Genomic DNA, 26,749 nt, shown 5'->3' on the forward strand with positions numbered 1-26,749 from the left:
ACGAGAGTCTAACCACCTCCCCTTGACATTCAATGACATTACCATCACCGAATCCCCCACCATCAACATCCTGGGGGTCATCATTGACCAGAAACTTAACTGGACCAGCCACATAAATACTGTGGCAACAAGAGCAGGTCAGAGGCTAGGTATTCTGCGGCGAGTGTCTCACCTCCTGACTCCCCAAAGCCTTTCCACCATCTACAAGGCACAAGTAAGGAGTGTGATGGAATACCCTCTACTTGCCTGGATGAGTGCAGCTCCAATAACACTCATATAGCTCAACACCATCCAGGACAAAGCAGCCCACTTGATTGGCACCCCATCCACCGCCTTAAACATTCACTCCCTCCACCACCGATGCACCGTGGCTGCAGTGTGTACCATCTACAAGATGCACTGCAGCAACTCACCAAGGCTTCTTCGGCAGCACCTCCCAAACCCGCGACCTCTACCACCTAGAAGGACAAGGGCAGCAGGCCCTTGGGAACACCACCACCTCCAAGTTCCCTCCAAGTCACACACCATCCTGACTTAGAATTATATCGCCGATCCTTCATCGTCGCTGGGTCAAATCCTGGAACTCCCTCCCTAACAGCACTGTGGGAGCACCTTCACCACACAGACTGCAGTGGTTCAAGAAGGTGGCTCACCACCACCTTCTCAAGGGCAATTAGGGATGGGCAATAAATGCCGGCCTTGCCAGTGACACCCACATCCCATAAGCAAATTTTTAAAAAATCGGCAGAGCTGGAGAACCACTTAGGCTCCGACCCTCATACACATGCCATCAATCTCAATGTTATTTTTATGAATGGGGGTGGGTGGAGAGATATGGACACTGGGACATCACGCTGGAGTTCCAGCACTGGCTCCAGGATATAAGGGCATTTTCATGCATCTCCCTTAGAATGGACCTAAGGGTCTTTTTCAATGACTGTTTGTCGATTTGTTTGCTTTTTGTAACTTCCCATGTGGCCATTAATGTACCTCAGAAAGGACATGAGCAGGTGACTCAAAGGCCTCAATGTGAATACTAAGGGGGAAAAATTGAGTCGCGCCCCCTTTGGGGCGCTAACTTCGCCGGGGCTCTACTTTTAGCGCCCTGAAAAAATTAGCACTCCCGACTTGAAGTTCATCGGTAACACCCCAAGAGGGAATCGGGGTGCTACTGGAAGCGCCCTGCCTCCCACTTGAGCCGCTGCGAGGGAATATCGTGGCACTACGTGCGCTGCGGCACGTCGTGCCGCGGTACTGCATGCCTTCCTCCCCTTCTTAAAGGGGTGGGGCCTAGCGCAACAGAACCCAGGGCCCAGCTGGGCTACCAGGGAGCGGAGTGCCGGCAAAAGAGCCCGGCACTCAAGAGAAGTGCCGGGCTCACGGAGTGCAGCCTGCCCTCCACGGGGGGCGGGGTGTGGGAGGGGAGGTGCTGCTCAGGAGGCCGGGGACGGCAGAGGAGGCAGGTGCCGGCAGGCGGCCAGCAACAAAAATGGCCTGCCGCCACCTCCCCTTTAATTAGCGCCACCCCGGCCGCAGGTAGGCCCCCCCTACCCCGTCGGACATAGCATCCGGCGGTAAGTCAGGGGGCACTACCGAAGGTCGCGGCCAGGGCGCAAGCGGGGTGCTGCACATGGCGATGACGTCATCGCCAGCGACGCAACGCCATGGGGCGCTAACGTTTTCTGCCGCCGCTAACCTCCCGCTGAATTTCGCGGGAGGTGTTGGTGATGCCACGCCCAGGTGCTAGTTGCTTTGCGCCCCGTTAACATCCTAAGAGGGTGCTAATGGGAGGCGCAAAGCAATCGAATTTTTCCCCCTATAGTTATAAGTTTAACCCAACTCGCAAGGCGAGAAACCCATGTATGCAGGTGGAACGACTCACCCAATACTACTCTCCATTTAATCCCCGCCCAATATTACATAGGAACATAGGAACAGGAGGAGACCATTTAGCCTCTCGAGCCTGCTCCGCCATTCAATGAGATCATGACTGATCTGTGACCTAACTCCATATACCCGCCTTTGCCGCAAATCCCTTAAGACCTTTGGTTAACAAAAATCTATCAATCTCAGATTTAAAATTAACTATTGATCTAGCTAGCTTCAATTGCCATTTACGGAAAAGAGTTCCAAACTTCTATCACCCTTTGTGTGTCGAAGTGTTTCACTCCTGAAAGGTCTGGCTCTAATTTTTAGATTGTGCCCCCTATTCCTAGACTCCCCAACCAACGGAAATAGTTTCTTTCCAGCTACCCTATCAGTTCCCCTTAATATCTTAACCTTCCAAATTCCAGGGAATACAACGCTAGTTTGTGTAATCTCGCCTCGTAATTTAACCCTTGAAGTCTGGGTATCATTCTGGTAAACCTACGCTGCACTCCCTCCAAGGCCAGTATATCCTTCCTAAGGTGTGGTGCCCAGAACTGCTCACAGTGCTTGGCTTTGTACAGCAGCAGCATAACTTCTACCCCCTTGTATTCTAGTCCTCTGGATATAAAGGCCAGCATTCCATTAGCCTTTTTGATTATTTTACTCTCCATGTCCTTCAGTGGAGAGTAAAACCAGGCTGGGTGTAAAGCTAGCATTGCACCCGATCCTGTCAGTTTTCTGACGGACAGGTTGGGTTGTAATTGCCCCCTAAGCGTCTAAATGCTGGACCCATGAAGTTACCTTGTCCGCTATTTAACAGAGGCAGGAGCCCCTTTAACATAAAGATAAAATTGCGGACAACAGATTATCGGCTCGGACGCGTCAAGCCTCATCACGCGAGTGTTCTCAGCCTCGCTGCAAAGTGAATAGGTGCTGAAACCCCAGCTAGCGTGCTGACAGACCTTCACCGCTACTTCAAAAGGACACTTCTAGGGAACGAGAATCATCACCATCGAGGTGACAGTACTGTTAAATGCATGTTGCTCAGCAAGCGTCAGTGCACCATCTCTCTGATTGTGGCTGTACTAACCTGTATTTTTCAGCGCACTCTAAGTGAAGGGCTGTCACTGCTAACCTGAATGTGAATCGATGTATTAAACCTAATTGCTCCCATTAGTCACAGGGTCATGCCCATACTTACCAAAAATAAAAGCCAACCTCTCTCGCTACAGAATAGCAGAACAATATATGTTCTGCTACGTTTGACAATGTACAGAGAAAAAAGGCATGACAAAATGTCTTATCTCAAGGATCTAATTAGTGGGTCACCCATTCTACCAACTGTAGGGGCAAAAATTAAATACTAGTTACCCTCTGTTTGTGAGCTCTTATAGCGCACACACCAAGTCACTCTTGTTTCTGCTGGGTGGATGTTACAAATTTATTGGCCCAGAAATTCAGGTCTCCACGGGTGAGTACGCACGGGGTACTCACCCGTAAGCCCAATGGAAGTGCCGGTTTCGTGCATGCACTGCGCATGCGCGGGAAACCGGAACTTCCGTTCACCTGAAAGAAGGGGTTCAGAGGTGGAACGCGTGCGCCGGAGAGGCAGCGCGTGCGCATCGAACTTACGTTTTTTTCCCAGGTTTTTCCGGGAGGGTAAGTCTCCAGCAGTTAGACATGTAAAAAGCAGGCGCAAGGCCTGCTTTTAACAAGGTAAGTGGTGAATTAATTAAAATTAAAACATTTTTTCCACAGGTTTATTATTTTTAAATACTTTAAAGAAAGGTAAGTTTATTTTTAGCCCTGTTAGAAAATGTAATTAATTTTTTCAAAAATTTAAATTATTGTTTAAAATAGTTATTTTATATAATTTATAGTTATTTTAAAAATGTGATTTAAAAAAAAAATATTTGAAGTTTTAGTGATGTTTTGGGGCTTATAGTATATATCATTTTGACAGCTCTTCCTGTCAATTTTATGAATGGGCATTTCCCTGCTCCGATTGGCTCTCCATGGCCCACGTGATCCCAGGGGACACTTCGAACTAACTGCGCCCCTGGGATACACAAGCACTGCGCGCTGGCAGTTGGAGCAGGCCCAGGATCGGAGTCCCACACGGGCCCACAGCACAATGGCCGGCACGCTAGGTAAGTGCAGGTCGGGGGCTTGCACCCGCGGAAAGCCCCCGACCTGAATTTCTGGGCCATTATCTTCCTTCATGCAAATTGGAGGAAATACAATCTGGGTTATGACACGTGAATAGATGTGTAAGATGAAGAGAGACTTGGAGACAACTGAAGCAGTCTTGTTCTTCTGCTAATGTCGCGCTGATATCAATTACGATAGTGTTGCTCGCTCGTTGAAATGAATATAATGGCTTATGAAGGCTCAAACCTCACATTTATTCACTTGAATGGATGTTGGAAGAACAAAGTAATGGGCTTTTCCGAATTTTAATCAAAAAACACCAAATATGCTATTAAAGGCGCGGTGGATGGAACGTAATGGAAAAACCTGGGCTTTTCTGGGATGTCAAAAGCGGGAAGTGATGAATCAATTCCAATTTTCTCTTGTTGGAACCATCTGTCTGGCTGTAATGAAGAATGTCCTTGGATCGTAATGCCGAGAAACTTTCCTAAAAGGAAGCAGCAAGTTATATTGGTTAGAAAAGGGGCTGTAATTCTGAAAGAAAGACTTGCATTTCTATAGCGCCTTTCACGACCACCAGACGTCTCAAAGCGCTTTACAGCCAATGAAGCATTTTTGAAGTGGAGTCATTGTTGTAATGTAGGATAATCGGTAGCCAATTTGTGCACAGCAAGCTCCCACAAACAACAATGTGATAATGACCAGATCATCTGTTTTTGTTATGTTGGTTGAGGGATAAATATTGGCCCCAGGACACCGGGGATAACTCCCCTGCTCTTCTTCGAAATAGTGGCATGGGATCTTTTACATCCACCTGAGAAAGCAGACGGGGGCCTCGGTTTAACGTCTCATCCGAAAAACGGCACCTCTGATAGTGCAGCACTCTCTCAGCACTGCACTGGAGTGTCAGCCTAGCTTGATGTGCTCAAATGCCTTAAGTGAGACTTGAACCCACAACCTTCTGACTCAGAGGCAAGTGTGCTACCAACTGAACCACGGCTGACACTCATAAGAAGATACATATACAGTATTAGTCATAGAATCATAGAAGTTTACGGCACAGAAAGAGGCCATTCGACCCATCGTGTCTGTGCCGGCTGAAAAAGAGCTATCCAGCCTAATCCCACTTTCCAGCTCTTGGTCTGTAGCCCTGTAGGTTAAGACACCTCAAGTGCATATCTGTGATAAATCCATGTAGTGAGACAAGGACTCGAAGAGGCGATATCGTAGAATTAGCATGAGTACTTTATTAACAAACAGAGTAACAAACATCATGCCTGCCTCCTGGCATTTCACCTTTGCTGACCTTGACAGGAAGCAAACCTCTGACCTTAGCAGCAGCATTGGCTACAGCACCACCTGGTGGATAACCTTAATCATAACATCCCAGATTACTATAATATCCAAGTACTTTTTAAATGTGAGGAGGATTTCTGCCTCTATCACCCTTTCAGGCAGTGAGTTTCAAACCCCCCACCACCCTCTGGGTGAAAACATTTCTCCTCAACTCCCCTCTAATCCTTCTACCAGTTACTTTAAATCTATGCCCCCTGGTAATTGACCCCTCTGCTAACGGAAATAGGTCCTTCCTATCCACTCTATCTTGGCCCCTCATAATTTTATACACCTCAATCAAATCTCCCCTCAGCCTCCTCTGTTCCAAAGAAAACAACCCCAGGCTATCCAATCTTTCCTCATAGCTAATGTCTTCAGGGATATAATCTGCGTGAATTATCACATGGGGACATTGTAAAAACAAAGAAAGCAAGCTAGTAATTTTCTGCTGCTTTCCTGACATCTTGGAATCTATTAGTGGCTGGCAATCTGTCCTCTAATTGAACTCACGATGGGCTCAGCTGCCCACTCACCTGAGAATGTGCCTATTTTCAACAATGAGACATTAAAGAGACAGGCCAGGCGATACGCAGCTCCACCTGAGCGGCAGACCAATACATTGTGGATTTCATGGTATAGTGCTCCTGTTCTGATAAAACAGCGTCTGATAGACCAGGAGATCCGTCATAATGCTGTACTGTCCCTTCAAACCAATTAGATTACAGATCAGTGAGCGGGCCAATCAGATGGCAGAACCAGAACCAGAGCTCAACCAATCTGTTGCGTTTGCAAAGATACTCCAGAGACCGTAAGCAGAGTTCAGTTCATGTTGCTTTTTTAATGGCTGCCACACACACCCACTTCCAGGCAAAAGCAATCGAATACCTATACAGAATACAATGATAACAGCACTATCAAACTCCATGTGCTCAGGCCAAGGCAATCGAGTACCTATCACCAATGTCAGACATAACACAATCAAGGCTCAGAAAATTGACCAATCAACGCCCACAGTCCACTGCACCTTGAACTTCTGCCATCCACCAATCAGTTCTCGGAACTACCTCTAATAGCGATGTGAATTAGATTTAAAATAATTGACAAAAAAGCCAGGGGGAGATGAGGGGAATATTTTTTTTACTCAGCGAGCTGTTATGGTCTGGAATGCAGTGCCTCAAAGGGTGGTGGAAGCAGATTTAATAGTAACTTTCCAAAGCGGAATTGGATAAATACTTGAAATTGAAAAATTTGCAGGGCTATGGGGAAAGAGCCGGGGAGTGAGACTTATTGGATATCCTTTTCAGAGTGCCGGCACAGGCATGATGGGCTGAATGGCGTCCTTCTGTGCTGTATGATTCTATGAGAAATGCATGCAAATGTGCAGATGGCCAAATGCTTACATGCTGACAACTCGAGACCTCGGCCCCACACTCTGGTACCAGCTCTGACTGCTCTGTGATCTCACATTCACTCCACGACTCGCGACCTCGCCCCCACGCTCTGGTACCAGCTCTGACTGCTCTGTCATCTCACATTCACTCCACGACTCGCGACCTCGCCCCCACGCTCTGGTACCAGCTCTGACTGCTCTGTGATCTCACATTCACTCCACGACTCGCGACCTCGCCCCCACACTCTGGTACCAGCTCTGACTGCTCTGTCATCTCACATTCACTCCACGACTCGCGACCTCGCCCCCACGCTCTGGTACCAGCTCTGACTGCTCTGTGATCTCACATTCACTCCACGACTCGCGACCTCGCCCCCACGCTCTGGTACCAGCTCTGACTGCTCTGTCATCTCACATTCACTCCACGTTCTCCCACCAGCTCCCTCCAGTGGTTTCCCCACTTGGGCCGCAATTTCGCCGACTGAGGCGGGTCCGGGGTCGGTGTCGCGGGTCCCAATCCGCTGCCTACTGCAGCCCGCTCTCTCCAAGCGATTTTTCGTTGATTGGGCTTGTTAAGCCCATCCAGCGAGGTTCCCGGCCAATTAATGATGCGTCATCAGTCGGTTTCCTTAAACGGACCATGTCCAAATTTATTTTGACAGTTGTGCTGTCAGTGTTCTACAGCATTGAGGTGCTGCAAACACTGACAAGCACTGCACAGAGGTACACGGCTGCACCCAGGCTCTCCCATGACTCCATCTATATGCTTATGGAGGGAGTCACAGTACGCAGGGAGGTTCTTTTCCCTTCCCATGGGCAGAAGAGACCTCCCCAGGAGACCAACGCAGCCTGGTTGCACATTGCACAGGAGGGCACAAGCAGGGATGTCGTCAGGAGGACCAGGCTGCAGTGGCGCAAACCTTTCAATGATCTGAGCAGATCACGAAACGTTAGTACAAAGCCACACTCAACCTCATCCTGCTGTGCCACTCATCACATCCCCATCACTCTGCCTTCCCTACCCTACTCCTGCACATCCTTACTCACACCAACTTACCTCGGACCTCTACCCATCCCTCTCTATCTACATTATCACTTCCCCATCTCACTAGCCACCCCTCACACTCACCCTCATCCTACTGCAAGCATACAAACTAACAACACACAAGGGTAGGCACCTGGGTGGTTTAGCCAATGTTCACGTGAAGTTTCTGTTAATGTGTTGTCAAACCTTGAAATCTATATTTTCAACACTTTACCTCATTGGACAGATTTGTGCTCACCTTTGGAAGTGTCTTAGTGAGTTCCAGTGAATGTTGAGACATAGCTCCCTTCCCTCCCCACCCCCAAAATTGTGATGGGTGTGAAAGGAGTGGCTTGGGCATTGTAGGGATGCTTTATGGTGCTGGTGTGGGGTGGCGTCAACCTGGTACATCATGTGGCAGCCAGTGTGTACAGCGTCAAGTGAAGTAAATCTGGCCATGGTGATGCCTTCGCCGGCCTCCCAGGCAGCAATGTTGTCGGGTGCTGATGCCCTGTGTCCTGTGCAGCATCAGGTGATTGTGGAGAAGGTTGGTGCTGTTGTTGGTGATGTTGGTGTGCCTGGTGATGTTGGTGTTGGGGCTGATCGTGGTGGGATTCTGAGGACCAAGGTGAGATTTTTTCAAGGGCACCGATGTTGCTGGAATAGATGGCAGCTGAAGTTGAGATGACGGAAGCGATCTGTCAATGGTGAGAGAGCTTGCTCCAAGGAGTTGACAGTGGATAGAGAGTTTACTCCAAACACTTCCAAACTGCATAAAGCTCAAAAGTGTCTTTCAAGTCCTGAAGGCCCAAGCTTCTGACATTGGAAAGCGAACAGCTGTGAAATGGTAGCTTTCAGACCACTTTTGCAGCTGTCACCTATTCACAGCAATGGGGAGACATAGAAAACCTGACCTACTTACCTGACGTGATCTCTGAACGATGTGAACCCCCTTAAAAAAGTGGAAAAATAGAAACAGGCTGGCAAAATAGTAGTTAACAAGGGTTTACCAAGCAGTTAACTATCTTAAATGCCTCCCCCACTGCTTGGTGTCGGGTCTGTTCTGAAATCGCAGACCCGACACTTGGAAACTTACATGGAGGCGGGTTTCCCAACCCGCTGTCAATCATTTCGATTTTGACAGTGGACCCGCCTCCGAAACCGCACTCTGAGCACCGGCTAAATCGCGGCCCCCTGTTGTCTGATCCCTGCAGCTGAGCATTCGCAGTCCCAGATCTACAGCCATTCCACCCACAACGCAGCCACTCTTTCACATTGCAGAGGCCACAGCTCCACTCCAGAGGCCCATCCCAGCCGGGCTCAAGCTTCCTTCAGTTGTACCTCAACACTAGGCTCCTTAAGTCCTGCCTCAAGCTTAATCTGATGGATTGCTAACTTGGACTCAAGACTGACTTAGACTCACACAGTCCCTGCTGCTGAAATCCATTGGTGAGTCATGTGCTGACTCTGTAGAGGACCAATATTAAATGTTGGCCCACTTTTCACTAACTGTTAAATATGCCACTCAAATAAACGTCACGAAAATTATGTGATCAGTGTAACCTAAGTACTGAAACTAAAGTTGCAGTGTACAGTACTTTGGGCATTTATATTCTTCCATATTGACCACAAATGATGTACTGGGCAGGATTTTCATTCAGGAGTCGGGTGGGAGGCGGGACCACAACTTTCGGGGTTGTAGTCCCGCCTCCATTGAGATGCGGCCAATGCATGCGATTTTAATTTGATTGACCTTGTTGAGCCCGCCCAGCCAGGCCAATTAAGGGCCACCCGGCAACAGGTGACGTCACAGACTGAAATTTCATCTGTCAAGACCTTTTGACAGATGAAATATCAGTGTTTCACAGCTGTTTGAAGCTGTCAAACACTGACAGTCTTACTTCTAACATGAGTCCTTCTCCACAGACTCAGTTAGAAATCTTTCCTGCACAGAAAGCTGAAGGCTGTCACTTTTGACCGTTCGCAGCCATTCTGCTTTCTGTGCCGGTGAGATGAGGGACTCCCGAGACCTAAAGGAAGGAAGGCTGAAAAGGTAAGAAAAGGTATGTAAAACTCATTTAATCACTTTAGACACACCAAACACACTTACCTTTGCACTCATGCACACATCACTCACCTGAACACCGACATCTCGACCCCTCCAAGTTCTTCAACCCGACGGCCCACCTCCTCTAACTTGACGTGGTTTGGAGCTGTCGGGAATCCCACACTTCAACCTTCAAAATAGGGATTAGGCTAAAAACTGCCTGTTAACTACCTGTTAACAGGCAGTTAATTGGCACTAATCCCTTCCCGCCTCGGGTAGGCGGGTCCCAGTGCGGGGCGGGTACCCGCCTCCTTTGAAACTGGCACGGTGGCGGGTTGGGCGCAGGATGGGGTCGGGACCCCTGATTTCAGGATTTTAACCCCCTGCATGCCTCCAATCCCGACTCCACCGCCCAATGAAAATCCTGCCCATTGTATCCAAGAGATTATTTTTGGTGATATAAGTGGACACATACTTAACGCATTTGTATGACATTCTTTTTTCTGCCACTTTAATGGAGGCTTTAAGATAAACAGGTTACTCCTCCAGTACAACAGTGACTGCACTGTAGTTCTTATATATTAAGGGAATCAAGGGTTAAAGGGATAGTTCAGGAAAGTGGCGATGAGATACAAGATCAGCCATGATCTTATTGAATGGCGGAGCAGACTCGAATGGCCGAATGGCCGACCCCTGCTCCTATTTCTTATGTTCTTACTTCAAAAGTACCTCAAAACGTTGGGGCGTCCTGTGGTCGTGAAAGGCGCTATATAAATGCAAGTCTTTCTTTTTGCATTGAAAGAGTGGCTAGAGAAATGTCGCACAAGTGTGTTAAACATTCATCAGTGGAAATTTGCAGCAGTAATTTACTAGGCCCATAAGCCTAATAGGACGGGGTGTTCTGGTATCGGCAGTCCCGGGTCAGGAGGAGTGTGCAGTTGCCCAGCCACCCAACTGCGTTCTCTAGGAGCTTGCAAAGAGTAGCAGCGCAAGGCTGGACTCAGTCCCAGCAATCTTGGGATTTTGGACCTCATGGGGCCTGCTTTATAAAAGAAGATTGCGATCTTAGCACGATTGCCTAATGGAGTAATTGGAAGCAGATTGAAGACCATTGAGGAATGCGCAGTGGTAGAGCATTTGGCTGCAGATCCTGAGGTCTCATGTGAAGGACGTCAGTTGTTGGCAGAGGGACGGTGCGAGAAATGAAAGCAGCGTGCTGCCCCAAGAGTGACTGCTCACCTTAAATTCGGACATGTTATCAGTGAGAATCAAAGGCGGGTAAAATAGACGTGACGTGACGTGACTGGCAGTTTATTTTGAATGGCTGCAGATGTAGGGGGAGAAATTCGGTGGGCTGCGCCACCAGTTAACGCCTAAAGAGAGCACTCAGTGGCTTTAGCGCCACTGGCCACGCCTCCCGCGATATTTAGCTGGGGCACTAATGGCAGCGTTAGCCTGTTGCGCTGTGCCACCACCGATGATGTCATCGGTGTGCGCAGTGCCCCGCTACTGCCCCGATCACGATATTTGGCAGCGACCGCCTCTGTAGCGCCGCTCGCTAATCGCGCCCGGTTCACGGGGCCTACCTGTGCCGGCAGTGGCACAAATTAAGGTGGAGGTGCGGGGCGGCCGTTTTTTTCGGCGGCCGCCTGCCAGCACCTCCGTCCCCGGCCTCCTGTTCTCCCCCCGCGGTATTGCCGGCTGTTTTCCGAGAGCCCGGCACTTCTCCTCGGTGCCGGGCTCTTTTGCCGTCACTTGCGATCGCTCATCGCGCTGGTGCAGGCCCCTCCCCCTTAAGAATGGGAGGAAGGCCTGCAGTACCGCAGCGCGCCATGCCACAGCGTGTGGCGCTGCGGCACGTTGCGCTGCGATATTCAGTTTCAGCGCCCTAAGAGGGACGCGGAGCGCCTTGAGCCTCGCCCCGTGTCCCTCTTGGGGCGCTCAAGCTGAATTTCCGGCGATCACTGCTGCTCCAATCGCTGCGCTAATTCCGGCGCCCAGGCGAGCTTGGCGCCCCGTTTGCGGCTCCACCCAATTTCTCCCCCGTAGTGTTGGAATGGCTTGGGTGACTTTGATCAAGTATTGGGATGCCAGAGTAGTCTATTCCATTTCACTTTGAGCTCTAATTGCCAAGTTAATGGCGACAGAGCTATAAATTCTATCAAGTTCATATTATACTTGCTCTTGTATTTAATGCTGTCACTCGATGCATTTTTCCACCTTGAAAAGCAAAAAATAAGTGTTGCTGTTGGTAATGGAAAGAGAGCCTGTTCTAAGACCATTACACACTCTGATTATTATTAGATTAAACTCAGTTGGCTTGATTTTATCCTCCATATTATTCATGCTGTTTGATGCCAAGTAACATGCTTATTTCAATTTGCCTGATTATCGAGTAGATCTTCCGATTTAAACCTCCCACTGTGGAGCTTCGGACAGTGGGGCTGCATATTGGCAATTCAGCCAACCTGACTGCTGGCCTGGCCTCCTCGAAGTGCTCCCATCGTGCAACACTCTGTGCTGAGAGCACTGAATCCTAACATTTATCACCAGCACCGACCGCATCCTCGGGATTTCCCAAAGCACTTCACAGCCAATGGATTACCGCTGAAGGGCCATCGCTTGTTGTTTTGTGGAGCAATTTCCACCAGCTGATGTCAAGCTGTGACACAAACGCCACCTTTTCTTTTGCACAAGGTTCTCCTATAACCTTACTACAGAGCTAAAAAATATAACGCCAGAGGGACTAGAGTGTATTGAATGATGTTTTCTTTGTTTAATGGAAAGGCACAGTTCTGCCAAACGCTTATCCAGAAATGAGAAGCAATTCACATTATTCAAAGGAAAGAAACAGAGCAGATAAGAACATAAGAACGTAAGAAATAAGAGCAGGAGTAGGCCATTCGGCCCTTCGAGCCTGCTTCGCCATTCAATAAGATCATGGCTGATCTTCTACCTCATCTCCACTTTCTCGCCCAATCCCCATATCCCTTGATTTTCTCAGTTCCCAAAAATGTATCGACCTCTGTCTTGAATATACTGAACGACTGAGCCTCCACAGCCCTCTGGGGTAGAGAATTCCACAGGTTCACCACCCTCTGGGTGAAGAAATTTCTCCTCATCTCAGTCCTAAATGGCCGACCCCTTATTCTGAGACTGTGACCCCTGGTTCTAGACTCCCCAGCCAGGGGAAACATTTTCTTAGCATTAACCCAGTCAAACCCCTTAAGAATTTTATATGTTTCAATGAGATCACCTTTCATTCTTCTAAAATCTAGGGAACATAGGCCTGGTCTACTCAATCTCTCCTCATCCCAGGAACCAGTCGAGTAAACCTTTGTTGCACTCCCTCCATAGGTAAGGAGAACAGAACTGTCCACAGTATTCCAGGTGCGGCCTCATCAATGCCCTGTATAATTGTAGTAAGAATTGTAATTGGAGTAGATAGGAAAAAAGAACACTTCACGGATGTGAAATTGGTGTTGGGTGGTATCGGCGGCCCCCCTTTCACCCCGCACGATTTTGTAGTCCATTTAAAAAACAAATCGGGTGGGAGTAAAACGGCCACCGGTTCGCTATCGCCCATTTTGTCCAACGGCCCAGGTCCAATTTCACCCCCGCCACATGTGTCCTTCCCTCTGAGTCAGGAGGTGGTGGGTTAAGAACAAAAGACCATAAGAAATAGGAGCAGGAGTAGGCCATTCGGCCCCTCGAGCCTGCTCCGCCATTTAACGAGATCATGGCTGATCCAATTTTGGCCTCAACTCCACTTTCCTGCCCGTTCCCCATAACCCTTCACTCCCCTGTTGCTCAAAAATCTGTCTATCTCAGCCTTAAATATATTCAATGACTCCGCTTCCACAGCTCTCTGGGGTAAAGAATTCCAAAGATTCACGACCCTCTGAGAGAAGAAATTCCTCCTCATCTCCGTTTTAAAAGAACGACCCTTTATTCTGAAACTATGCCCCCTTGTTCTAGATTCCCCGACGAGGGGAAACATCCTCTCAGCATCTACCCTGTCAAGCCCCCTCAGAATCTTATATGGTTCAAGCCCCACTCCAGAGACTTGAGCACAAGGACCAGGCTGACACTCCCAGCGCAGTGCATTCGAATAGCATTCGGATGAGATGTTAAAGCGAGTTCCCGTCTGTCCCCCTCAGCTGGAGGTGAAACATAGAAACATAGAAGATAGGAGCAGGAGTAGGCCATTCGGCCCCTCGAGCCTGCTCCGCCATTCAATGAGATCATGGCTGATCATCCAAATTCAGTACCCTGTTCCTGCCTTCTCCCCATATCCCTTGATCCCTTTAGCCTTAAGAAATATATCTGACTCCTTCTTGAATATATTTAAAGAATTGGCCTCTACTGCCTTCTTTGGTAGAGAATTCCACAGGTTCACCACTCTCTGGGTGAAGAAATTCCTCCTCATCTCTGTCCTAAATGGCTTACCCCTTATCCTTAGACTGTGACCCCTGGTTCTGGACTCCCCGACCATCAGGAACATCCTTCCTGCATCTAGTCTGTCTTGTCCTGTTAGAATTTTATAAGTTTCAATGAGATCCCCTCTCATTCTTCTAAACTCCAGCGAGTACAAGCCCAATCGACCCAATCTCTCCTCATACGTCATTTCTGCCATCCCAGGTATCAGCCTGGTGAATCTTCGCTGCACTCCTTCCATGGCAAGAACATCTTTCCTCAGATAAGGCGACCAAAACTGCACACAATACTCAAGATGTGATCTCACCAAGGCCCTGTACAACTGCAGCAAGACATCCTTGTTTCTGTACTCAAACCCTCTCGCTACGAAGGCCAACATACCATTTGCCTTCTTAACCGCCTGCTGCACCTGCATGCTTACCTTCAGCAACTGGTGCACAAGGACACCCAGGTCTCGTTGCACTTCCCCTTCTCCCAATCTATTGCTATTCAGATAATAATCTGCCTTCCTGTTTTTGCCACCAAAGTGGATAACCTCGCATTTATCCACGTTATATTGCATCTGCCATGCTTATATTGCATCTGCCATGAACCTGTGGGTATTCTTCCTCTGTTGTCGCTTTGCCAGCAAGGCTTTTTGACAATAGTGCTGGTGCAGCTTGGAGTATTAAGTTCTCTACCTGCATCCGAAAAAGGTCAATGCTGCCCATAATGAAAGGGAAAGAACATCTCCTAGCAACAAGTGCGGACACGAGAGATTTTCATCTTGCGATTACTCACTCTGGGTCTTTTGGGTCACAAGAAAGCAAATGCAGAATCCACCAGCAAGAAGAATAGATTTTCTACATGAAATCCCCTTTCAGTGCAAACTATATTTATCTAACTGACAGCACACACATGAGTGCATTACTTAAACTGGCCCAGAATAATATCACAGTGAACCTCACTTCCAACACATAGATAAATTGAAAGAATCTTCTGGTGAAAAAAAATCCTTTATTTTAAAAAAAGAAAAAATTATGGTTGTGTTAATTCTGTTAATTTACCCCATTGGAAAGTGATATTTAAAGTAACATTCCCTTAACTGGGCATCGGCAGCAGTCTTTCGGATGAGACGTTAAACCGAGGTCCCGTCTGCTCTCTCAGCTGGGCGTTAAAGATCCCACGGCACTATTTCGAAGAAGAGCAGGGGAGTTATCCCCGGTGTCCTGGGCCAATATTTATCCCTCAATCAACATCACTAAAAAAAGATTATCTGGTCATTATCACGGACCCAGAATGAACAATGGCAAGATGAAAATCTCTCGTGTCCGCACTTGTGGGAGCTTGCTGTGCGCAAATTGGCTGCCGCGTTTCTTACATTACAACAGCGACCACACTCCAAAAAGTACTTCATTGGCTGTAAAGCGCTTTGGGACGTCGTGAGGCTGTGAAAGGCTTTCTATACATGTAAGTATTTCTTCACATCAGTTATCTCTTTGTGCTAAAACTTCCCCACATTTCACGGGAAAGTTGACCAAAAGCTATCAAAATATGAACCTTTCTCACTACAGCTTTTCCAGCCCGCAGTGCTTCCTTTAACCCCACATTTTGTGGTGAAACTCGAAACAGCAACACCGAGGTTAGGTACAGCGTACGTCAAATGCGAGGCAAGATTTCCTCTAATCTGTCTGAATGAGAGAGACAGAATGAAAGAATGAACAAACTTGAATTCATATAGTACCTTTCACGTCCTCAGTCAAATTACTTTTGAAGTGTAGTCACTTATTTTGTGGGCAAACCTGGCAGCCAATTTGCCCACAGCAAGTTCCCACCAATAGCAATGAGATAATGGCCAGATCATCGGCTTGAAACTTGGGCTCCCCCTGTGCAGGAAAATTACCCTCAGCACAAATGGCGCGGTCCGAGGAGTCATAGTCATAGAGTCATAGAGAGGCCTAGAAATTCGGTTGAGGCACCAAAGTGGCGCCAAGTTCGCCTGGGCGCTGATTTTTGCACAGCGTTCGGAGTAATACCGATCGCCAGAAATTCAGTTTCAGCACCCCTAGAGGGAGACGGGGCGAGGCTCGAGGCGCTCCGCGTCCCTCTTAGGGCGCTAAACTGAATATCGCAGCGCAACGTGCCGCAGTGCCACAAGCTGCGGCACGGCGCACTGCGGTACTGCAGGCCTTCCTCCCATTGTTAAGGGGGAGGGGCCTGCAACAGCACGATCCCCGATCGCGAGTGCCGGCAAAAGAGCCCGGCATCAAGGAGAAGTGCCGGGCTCTCGGGAAACAGCCGGCAATGCCGCTGGGGGGGTGGGGGGGGGATCAGGAGGCCGGGGACGGAGGTGCTGGCAGGCGGCCGCCGAAAAAAGCGGCCGCCCCGCACCTCCACCTTAACTTGCGCCACTGCCGGCACAGCAAGGCCCCGTGAACCGGGCGCGGGTAGCGAACGGCGCTACAGCGGCGTTCGCTACCATATATCGCGATCGGGGCGCTAATGGGGCGCTGTGCACACCGATGACATCATCGGTGGCGGTGCAGCGCAACAGGCTAACGCCACCATTAGCACCCCCGCTGAATATCGCGGGAGGCGCGGCCAGTGGCGCTACAGCCACTGACTGCCCTCTTTAGGCGCTAACAGGTGGCGCTACATACCCAATTTCTCCCCCATAGAGTTATACAGCACAGAAAGAGGCCCTTCGGCCCATCGTGTCCGCGCCGGCCATCAAGCCCTGTCTATTCTAATCCCATTTTCCAGCACTTGGTCCGTAGTCTTGTATGCTATGGCGTTTCAAGTGCTCATCTAAATGCTTCTTGAATGTTGTGAGGGTTCCTGCCTCTACCACCCTTTCAGGCAGTGAGTTCCAGATTCCAACCACCCTCTGGGTGAAAAAGTTTTTCCTCAAATCCCCTCTAAACCTCCTGCCCCTTACCTTGAAACTATGCCCCCTGGTTATTGACCCCTCTACTAAGCGGAAAAGTTCCTTTCTATCTACCCTATCTATGCTCCTCACAATTTTGTACACCTCAATCAGGTCCCCCCTCAGCCTTCTCTGCTCCAAGGAAAACAACCCCAGCCTGTCCAGTCTCTCTTCATAGCTGAAGCGCTCCAGCCCAGGTAACATCCTGGTGAATCTCCTCTGCACCCTCTCCAATGCAATCACATCCCTCCTATAGTGTGGCGACCAGAACTGCACACAGTATTCCAGCTGTGGCCTAACTAGCATTTTGCACAGCGCCATCATAACCTCCCTGCTCTTATATTCTATGCCTCGGATAATGAAGGCAAGAGGAGCCTTGGATATTGGGCCTTGGGCCTCGGATCTCATCCCCAGTCAGGTAAATGAAGGAAGTTTGGGGTGTCTCCAACGCAAAGGTAAGTGACGGCCTCAGGGGAGGGCGAGCGGGGTCTTGGGGGGGGAGGGTGGAGGGAGCGATCGGTGGCGAGGGGCGGGAGGGCAGTGTCAGCAGGTTGTGGTGGGACTGAAGCTCATGACCTCTGGGTCACCAGTCCAGTACTACAACCACTCCAGCAACAGCAACAACTTGTATTTATATTGTATCGGTTTGTATGTGGGTTCAATGACGAGACATTTATGAAAGAGAATGTCTTTTAATCTAAAGTCTTGTTCAACTCTTTTAACAGCATTACAGGAGACATCATGTTTGAGATTCATCTAAAACGAAACTGAAACTAAACTAAACTCTGCCTCTGTCACATGCCCTCTGCTGGTCAGGCGTAAGTAATCAATCAGGCAAACATGCTGGTAAGGCATCATAATCAAACAGGCAAATACCATCACTATTTGCTGATATCATTACATATATAGCACCTTTAACGTAGTAAAATGTCCCAAGGCGCTGCACAGGAGTATTTTAAGACAAACAATTTGACACCGAGCCACATAAGGATAAATTAGGGCAGGTGACCAAAAGCTTGGTCAAAGAGGTAGGTTTTAAGGAGCGTCTTAAAGGAGGAAAGAGAGGTAGCGAGGCGGAGAGGTTTAGGCAAGGAATTCCAGAGCTTAGGGCCCAGGCAACAGAAGGCACGGCCACCAATGGTGGAGCGATTATAATCAGGGATGCTCAAGAGGGCAGAATTAGAGGTGCTCAGATAACTCGGGGGGTTGTGGGGCTGAAGGAGATTACAGAGATAGGAAGGGGTGAGGGCCATGGAGGGATTTGAAAACAAGGATGAGAATTTTAAAATCGAGGCACTGCTTAACCGGGAGCCAATGTAGGTCAGCGAGCACAGGGGGTGATGTTGCCTGGGTCCTAAGCTCTGGAATTCCCTGCCTAAACCTCTTCGCCTCGCTACCTCTCTTTCCTCCTTTAAGACGCTCCTTAAAACCTACCTCTTTGACCAAGCTTTTGGTCACCTGCCCTAATTTATCCTTATGTGGCTCGGTGTCAAATTGTTTGTCTTAAAATACTCCTGTGTAGCGCCTTGGGACGTTTTACTACGTTAAAGGCGCTATATAAATACAAGTTGTTGTTGTAGTGGTTGTAGTAGTGGACTGGTGACCCAGAGGTCATGAGCTTCAGTCCCACCATAACAGGCTGCTACCTGCTGGTGTGAGATAGGACACGGGCAGCTGAATAAACTAGACTACCATAACTCATGGGACTGGTACAGTTAAGACAGAACATGTCGATATACTCCTTACAATACTTCCTAGATTAAAAATATTAATCGGCAAATGAATTAATGCATTAATCACAGTAGTTAACTGTTAATTGACAGCCCTTTCAAAAAGCAGATTAACCGGTCATAAATCTCTTTGCTGTGTGTATAGGATCTTCCTGTTAGCAATTTGGTTGTTGTCTTTGCCTACATAACGACAGTGGCTGCACTTCAAAAGTGATTCATCGGCCAAGGGACATCCTGAGGTTGCGAATGGTGTTTTTTTTTGAAAGGGCAAGAAAAGTTCAAACTCGAGTTTATCCACGCATCACCATGTGCACGCTGACCTCTGTTCTGCCTTGGATTCTGTGTCTATTGTCACAACTGAAAGGTGAGGAGGAAAAACGCAATAAATTCAACACATATCAGAATGAAAAAAAAAGACCTTGCATTTTTATAGCGCCTGTCACGACCTCAGGACGCCCCAAAGCGCTCGACAGTTAATTAAGTGTTTTCGAAGTGGAGTCACTGTTGTAATGTAGGAAATGCAGCAGCCAAATTGCGCACAGCAAGCTCCCACAAATGTGATAATGACCAGATCATCTGCTTTAGAGATACTGATTAAAGTGAAATGAAAGACTTTTCTTGATCACTCACACATCCTGAAATGTTCAGTGTTTAGAACTGATCCTGTGTGTTTTTTTTTAGCTCTTTCCTGCACAGTTGACCAGTTCTTTATTAAAAGATGATCAAATGATAACTGTTACATCAAAGACCTTTCATACTGGCACAGTTTTCTTAGTTTCTCATGAGGCATATTGGCGTATTATTTCAATCCGGCTGGTTTATTCCTTTCAAACTTAGTCCATCCTTACGGGAGGCAAACAGACGGCAGCTATATTTAACAGCAATCATGTGAAAAATAATTGGATTGTTCAAAGCTGAAACCTCAGTGGACATTAAGAAAAAAAAATCCAAACTGAAGACCAACCTTTTTATTCTTGGCGGCCAATGGCTTCGTAGATCCTGAGTGAGCACGACAAGGATCAACAGCACACGGTTCTTTGCTTGTGCAGGATGAGGAGAAGGCTGAGAGGAGATTTGATAGAGGTGTTTAAAATCATGAAGGGTTTAGATAGAGTGGATAGGGAGAGGCTATCTCCAGTGGCTGAGGATGAGCAGAGGCCATGCATTTGGGGATGTTGGTCGGAGAACCAGAGGCGACATGAGGAAAAGCTTTGTTATGCAACGAGTGGTTGGAATTTGCAATGCTCTGCCTGAAAGGGTGGTGGATACAGTTTCGGTGATGGCCTTTGGTGGGGGCGGGGGAAGGGGGGAGTGTACTGGAATTGGATGGGTGCTTGAAGGAGAAAAAATTGCAGGGATATGGGGAAAGAGCAGGGGGAGTGGGACTGACTGGATTGCTCTTCGAAAGAGCCGGCGCAGACTCGATGGGCCGAATGGCCTCCTTCTGTGCTGTACTATTCTATGATTCTATGCCAGGAATCAGAAACGGTGAAGGGGGAAGTTACAGAGATTAGGGGAAGCTGCTCTGGTCACACTGTGGAGCAACATTGCAAATGTATTCAACAAGAGTGATTTTGCTGCACCCAGTGATTCGTCCCCATTATCCATTCATCCTTGAGCCGAATCAAAACCCAGTTCAAACACCAGGCGCAACAACGAAGATATGGGGGCACCAAGTCCCTGCCCTAACATAATAGTAAAATACTGCGGATGCTGGAAATCTGAAATAACAACAGAAAATGCTGGAAACACTCAGCAGGCCAGGGCAGCATCTGTGGAGAGAGAAATAGAGTCAACGTTTCAGGCCTGTGATCCTTCATCAGAGCTGGAAATAGTTAAAGATGTAACAGATTTTAAGCCTTCCACCCTGTCACAGACCGTCCCTTTTATTCTTTCCTCCCCTCCCCCTCCCGTTTCCCCCCTGCCTCTGCACCCACTTAAAACCTGGTCGCCCGACATGTCCATCCTCGCCTTCCCTCGCCAATCGGAACGTGAATAGACTCTTCATTATCCAATCGGATGATTCTTGACTGTCAGTCAAGCAGCCTTTATTCCCCATCTTCAATATTTTTAGAACTAGTAAACTTTGAAGAGAGTTTTTACAAACACAATTTTTTTTTATTGCCCCAACGATCTCTCTCCTGGGCTGGCCAGCAGCAGTGTTCCCAGAGATTAATCTTCAATTCCTGGAGATAGCAGGCCAATCCTGGAGGATGGGCAACCTTAATATACGCACTTCCTAGCTTTCTCTGTGTCAACAAAGCACTGTTGTATTTTGCCAACTGTTTCTAGGCTTCCTTTCATTGACGTTGAGGATGAACCATAAGAAACATAGGCCTAGAAATTCAGTATAGCCACGTTCGGGGCGCTAAAGTCAGGCGGCCGCTAAAGTTTGCGCCCGGCGCAAGTTCGCGCCTCCTTCGCCGATATTCAGTTGCATCGCCCCAAGAGGTTGCTGCTGCGCTAAAACAGGCGATGCACGACTATCATTAGGCGCTAAGCCGGCGGTCTGGGGCGATACCCCCGAGGGCGGGCGCAGCGCAGGTGCGGCGAGTTGCTGATTGACGGCAGACACTCTGGCGCCGGTCAGCTCTTAAAGGGGGTGGGTGGATTTGGTTGCCTGCCATGCCCTGCACACTGCAGCCCTCAAGCTAGGCCTGACCACTTCTGCTTCATCTGTGCAACGCCCAGGGCTATGGAGAAGGCCAGGGAGAGAGCGCAGCGCTTCAGCGAGGGCGACCTGAGGGTGCTGGTTGGCGGAGTGGAGTGCAGGCGCCATGTTCTGTTCCCTGAAGGTGGCAGGAGGCCGCTGCCCAGCGCCTACCGGAAAGCCTGGAGGGAGGTCTCAAACAGGGTGACTTCCAACAGCGTGGTTGCCAGGACTCCTGTGCAATGCCGGAAAAAGTTCAACGACCTCACTCGGGTTGTCAGGGTGAGTACCCTTTCCAGTGTCCTCCTCATCCCTGCATGTGCACCTCAGTTTATGGGCAAAGGGACCTGAAAGCCCTAATGGCCAGCCCTCATCCAGCAGCTATGGGACTGTCATGAAAATCACTTGCACATTCAGCACTTTACACACTGTACAAGCTATTCCACCATGGGAGGCAGTGCAGCCAAGATCAGGGCTTCACACTGTCAGGGCCAGTCCACCATGGGAGGCAGTGCAGCCAAGATCAGGGCTTCACACTGTCGGGGCCAGTCCACCATGGGAGGCAGTGCAGCCAAGATCAGGGCTTCACACTGTACTTAGAGGCCGTCCTTACTCTTGCAGGCCAAGGTGGCGCACAACCGGAGGCAGCAGCGTGAGACCGGGGGAGGCCGTCCTGACGTCAAAGAGCTCTCCGACCTCGACCAGCGTGTGGAGCGCATTATGGCAGGACGGCTGATTGGCCCCGTCGCCAGTGGAGATGCCGACCCTGTTCTGGGCACCAATGGTAAGGGCATCACCTTTTTGACCTCTCTCTTTCCACTTGCGCCTCAGATCAGCATCCTTTGCCACTGTCCGACCAATGCAGTGCATGGCAGCACTCATGCCTCCCTCGCTGCCGCCCTGTCCTCACTCTAAAGCAACTCTTGTGCCTCCCTGCTTTCAGATGGTGAATTGCCAGGTGAGGAGGCGGGCCCTCAAGCTGCCACTGTCAGCGATTCTGAATTAGAGGAGGAGGAAGAGGAAGCCGGCCCATCAGTGCCACCCTCAGCCGCGCCAGCCCATGGCGATGAAGGGGACAAGTCTTCCCTGGAGGGGAGCCGGGGGGAAGGGTCAGAGGAGAGTGAAGCTCCGGGGCCCAGCGGCCTGCAGCAACGCGGGAGGGGTGGGGAAGCTCGGCGGACTTCTCCCCAGAGGGTGAGTGCGGCCTCCAGTCCTGCGACGGTCAGCGCAGAGGAGGTGCGGCTCCTGGAGGAAATGGCCGTCCAGGCTGAGCGCAGGCACAATGAGCTCATGGCTGCAGTGGCAAGGATGCCTGACTCCATTGAGTCTCTGTCAAGGAGTGTGCAGGAATTCGGAGCAGCACAGGCCAGGAGTCTGCAACAATTCAGTCCAGCACAGGCCAGGAGTCTGCAACAATTCAGTCCAGCACAGGCCAGGAGTCTGGAACAATTCAGTGCAGCACAGGCCAGGAGTCTGCAGGACTTCGCGGCAGCACAGGCGGCTTCTAGCCAAGTGCTCAGTCGTGCCGTTCATTCACTGGCTGGTGTCATGCGGACACAGACCAGGGCCACACGGGCACTAACTGCTGCCACCCTCGCTGGATCGGCCAGGGATCACCAGGGCACTCGCCGCGCAGCAGCAGCCCAGCAGTCTGTTCTTCAGCTGTTTGCTGCGCATGCTGCAGTGCTGGCCCGTGCGAGTGCCAATGTCTCAGGCGACCAGGGAGTACCTGCGATCTGTCAGGTTGGCACCATTCCTGCAGCTGACACTGCCACTCTGCCATAAGCCGCTGGACAGACTGCTGCCACCCAAGCAGAGTTGAAGCAGTCAACAGCCGGCCCCTCCAGGGCCAGAGCTGGTGCAGGCCGACCCCCAAGGGCATCTGCCGTCTCGCCATCTGACCCTCAGCAGCCTTCCCCCAGACTTGCTGCAGCCACTGGGGTCCCATTGAGGAGGAGCTGCAGGGCGGGCAGGGGCCAGTCACGGATGCGAAAGGCATCGCCCTCGCAGGGCAAAAAGTAGAAGGTCTGGCCAAATGCTTTGTGTTTGTTGAAAGGCCGAGACTGGTGTAGTTGTGTTTTTGTAAGGCCGAGACTGGTGTATTTCTTTGTTTTGTAAGGCCGAGACTGTTCGTTTTGTGTTTTTGGAGGGGGCTTCTCTCCATTAGTTTGTAATGTGGGAAGGGCAGAGGTTTCCAAGTAATAAATGTTCTTAAATCGCACTGCCCATGCTTTATTTTGCAAGTCCTGGTTGCCCTGCTCGGCTGAGGGCTTGTGGAGCGGCTACATTCATCTGGTGACATTGGCACAAGCCATTCCCTGAGAGGGGGCCTAGAACCGACGTTCAATAAGCCACCGACGGGCGGCCCTTGCACTTTCTGCCTCCCTCCTGTGCTGGTCCTCCTCCTCCTCCTCCTCCTCCTCCTCCTCCTCCTCAGGTGGTCCTCCAATCTCTGGTGGCAGTGGCTGAGTCCTGCGGATAGCCAGGTTGTGCAGCATGCAGCACACGACCACGAAATGGGAGACTCGCTCCGGCGAATATTGTAGGGCTCCACCGGAACGATCCAGACAGCGGAACCGTTGCTTCAGGACGCCGATTGTTTGCTCAATGATGTTCCTGGTTGCTTGATGGCTGTCATTGTATCCCTCTTCAGCAGGGGTGCTGGGCGCACGGAGCGGGGTCATCAGCTAGGTACACAAAGGATAGCCTTTGTCCCCGAGAAGCCATCCTCGTGGGTGAGGCTGGGCCTGGAACATGTCTGCCACAGAAGTCTGGCGCAGGATGAAGGCATCGTGGCTGCTGCCTGGAAAGCGGGCATTGACAGCTAGGATGAGCTGCCTGTGGTCACACACCAGCTGAACGTTGAGCGAATGGTAGCCCTTCCGGTTGCGGTAATCCTCGGCATTCTCCAGAGGTGCCCGCAAAGCCACATGCGTGCAGTCAATGGCGCCCTGCACCATGGGGAAGCCCACGAATGCTGCAAAGCCCATTGCACGCTGTTGCTGCTTGACAAGGGCCATGGAGAAGGAGATGAACTGACGTCTCCTTCTGAAAAGGGCATTGGTCACCTGGCGGATGCAGCAATGCACGGCGAACTGGGAGATGTTGGAAATGTCCCCAGTAGCGGATTGGAAGGAGCCGGTAGCATAGAAGTTGAGAGCCACCATCACCTTCACTGCCACCGACAGAGACGTCCTGCTCCTCAGATGTGGCTGCAGATCACCGCCAAGCAGGTGGCAGATCTCAGTGACCACCGCCCTTCGGAATCGCAGCCTCCGAACACACTGCTCGTCAGACATGTTCAGATAGGAGAACTGCTGGCGGTATACCCTGGGTGGGTAAGGCCTCCTTTCCCGACGCCTGTTGCCCCCTCTCCGTCTGGCCAGGACTGCCACTCTCTCACGGCGTCTGTGAGCCCTTTGAATGCAATGGAGAAGGCCAGCGTTTGCACCCATTGCAGCCCCCATTATATGTTTGCAAACAATGATATGACACTGAAGGCAAAGACAAGTGGAAAGCTGTGGCCTGAAGCCACAAGTACCTGTCCGAGCGTTGAGCCAAAGTAGAAAGCTCTCTACCTTTGTCTCTCTGCAAAGATCCGTCCCTCAAAAAGAAGGAGTGCTGCGAAATGGCAGCCTTTTCTACTGCAGGAGGTGTGCCCTTTAATTTGCGCCCCCCGCGCCCCGCATCGACTGAGAACCGTTCCCCTCTACCAGTCGCTAGGGGCGCCAGGCGCACAATAGGGCATCGCCACTGAATTTCCGGTTTGGGGCACACAAAGGGCGTTGCACGAGGAAATGACGTCAGGATCTGCGCGCGCCGCCGCTAAATCTTGAGTGAAGTTGGGGAGAGGCGCAGATCGCGCTGCACCCGGCCGCTAGCCGCCTAGCGCCCAACATCTCCTCCTCCTAAGGCGCTACTGGCTGGCGCAAGCAACTGAATTTCTAGGCCATAGACAAATGAGCAGATTGTTACCAGGAAGGTTTTTCTTTCATAAATAACAACAGAAAATGCTGGAAATACTCAGCAGGCCAGGCAGCATCTGTGGAGAGAGAAACAGAGTTAACGTTTCAGGTCTGGGACCCTTCATCAGAACTGGAAAAAGCTGGAGATGTAACAGATATTAAGCAGGTGCAGAGACCGGGGCGGGGGCGGGGGGGGGTGGTGGATGGTGGTGGGGCGGTGGGGGGTGGGAGGAATGAAGGAAAATACTGTGCTTATGTAAGAGGCAGGAAAGATAAAATGTTGCAAATGGGAATGGCAAAATCATACAGCATGAAAAATGGGGGCAGGGGTTATAGTTTGAAATTGTTGAACTCGATGTTGAGTTCGGCAGGCTGTAAAGTGCCTAATCGAAAGATGAGGTGCTGTTCCTCGAGCTTACGTTGAGCTTCATTGGAACAATGTAATAGGCCGAGGACAGAGAGATCAGACTGGGAGTGAAGCGGTGAATTAATGCGACAGGCGACCGGAAGCTCAACCCTTATGGACTGAACGGAGGTGTTCCGCAAAGTGGTCACCCAATCTGCGTTTGGTCTCCCCAGTGTAGAGGAGACTGCATTGTGAGCAGCGACCTTGACTCATCCATTTTCATATCACACAACAGTCAGGCACAGTCAGAGAGCATATAGAGGATGAAGCACTGGAACATCAATTCTCTATGATGCCAGAGGAAAAGAAAGGCATTGCCTGTGGATCAATGCTGACATTACATTGGGGAAATGAAAAGAAAAAATATCAGAAACCAAAGGCTGAATTTCCTCAGCTGAAATTTACTTTAAGTTCACTTGTTCTGTCTCATGGTGCACATGATGTGAGATACATATTCATCGGAGTGAATTGGACAAAAAGTTATACGCATCGGCCACTTGAAAGCAGATATCACAGTACCGTACTGTGTGAATTAACCAACTAGATTAAATTTGATTTCTACAGGTTGGACATATATCGGCCGTTCCTTCATCGTCGCTGCGTCAGGATCTGAGCACTCCCTTCCTAACAGCACTGTGGGAGTACCTTCACCACACGAACTGCAGCGGTTCAAGAAGACGGCTCACCACCACCTTCTCAAGGGCAATTAGGGAAGGGCAATAAATGCTGGCCTTGCCAGCGAAGCCCACATCCTGTGAATGAATTTTAATAAAATGATTCATCCATCCAAGTATATTATCAAACTGTCTCATGCCAATCTAAAAATGTAATGAGACACTT

This window comes from Somniosus microcephalus, chromosome 32, assembly GCF_052327205.1.
Source record: "Somniosus microcephalus isolate GS21.2 chromosome 32, FLI_Smic_1.0, whole genome shotgun sequence".
Taxonomy (NCBI): domain Eukaryota; kingdom Metazoa; phylum Chordata; class Chondrichthyes; order Squaliformes; family Somniosidae; genus Somniosus; species Somniosus microcephalus.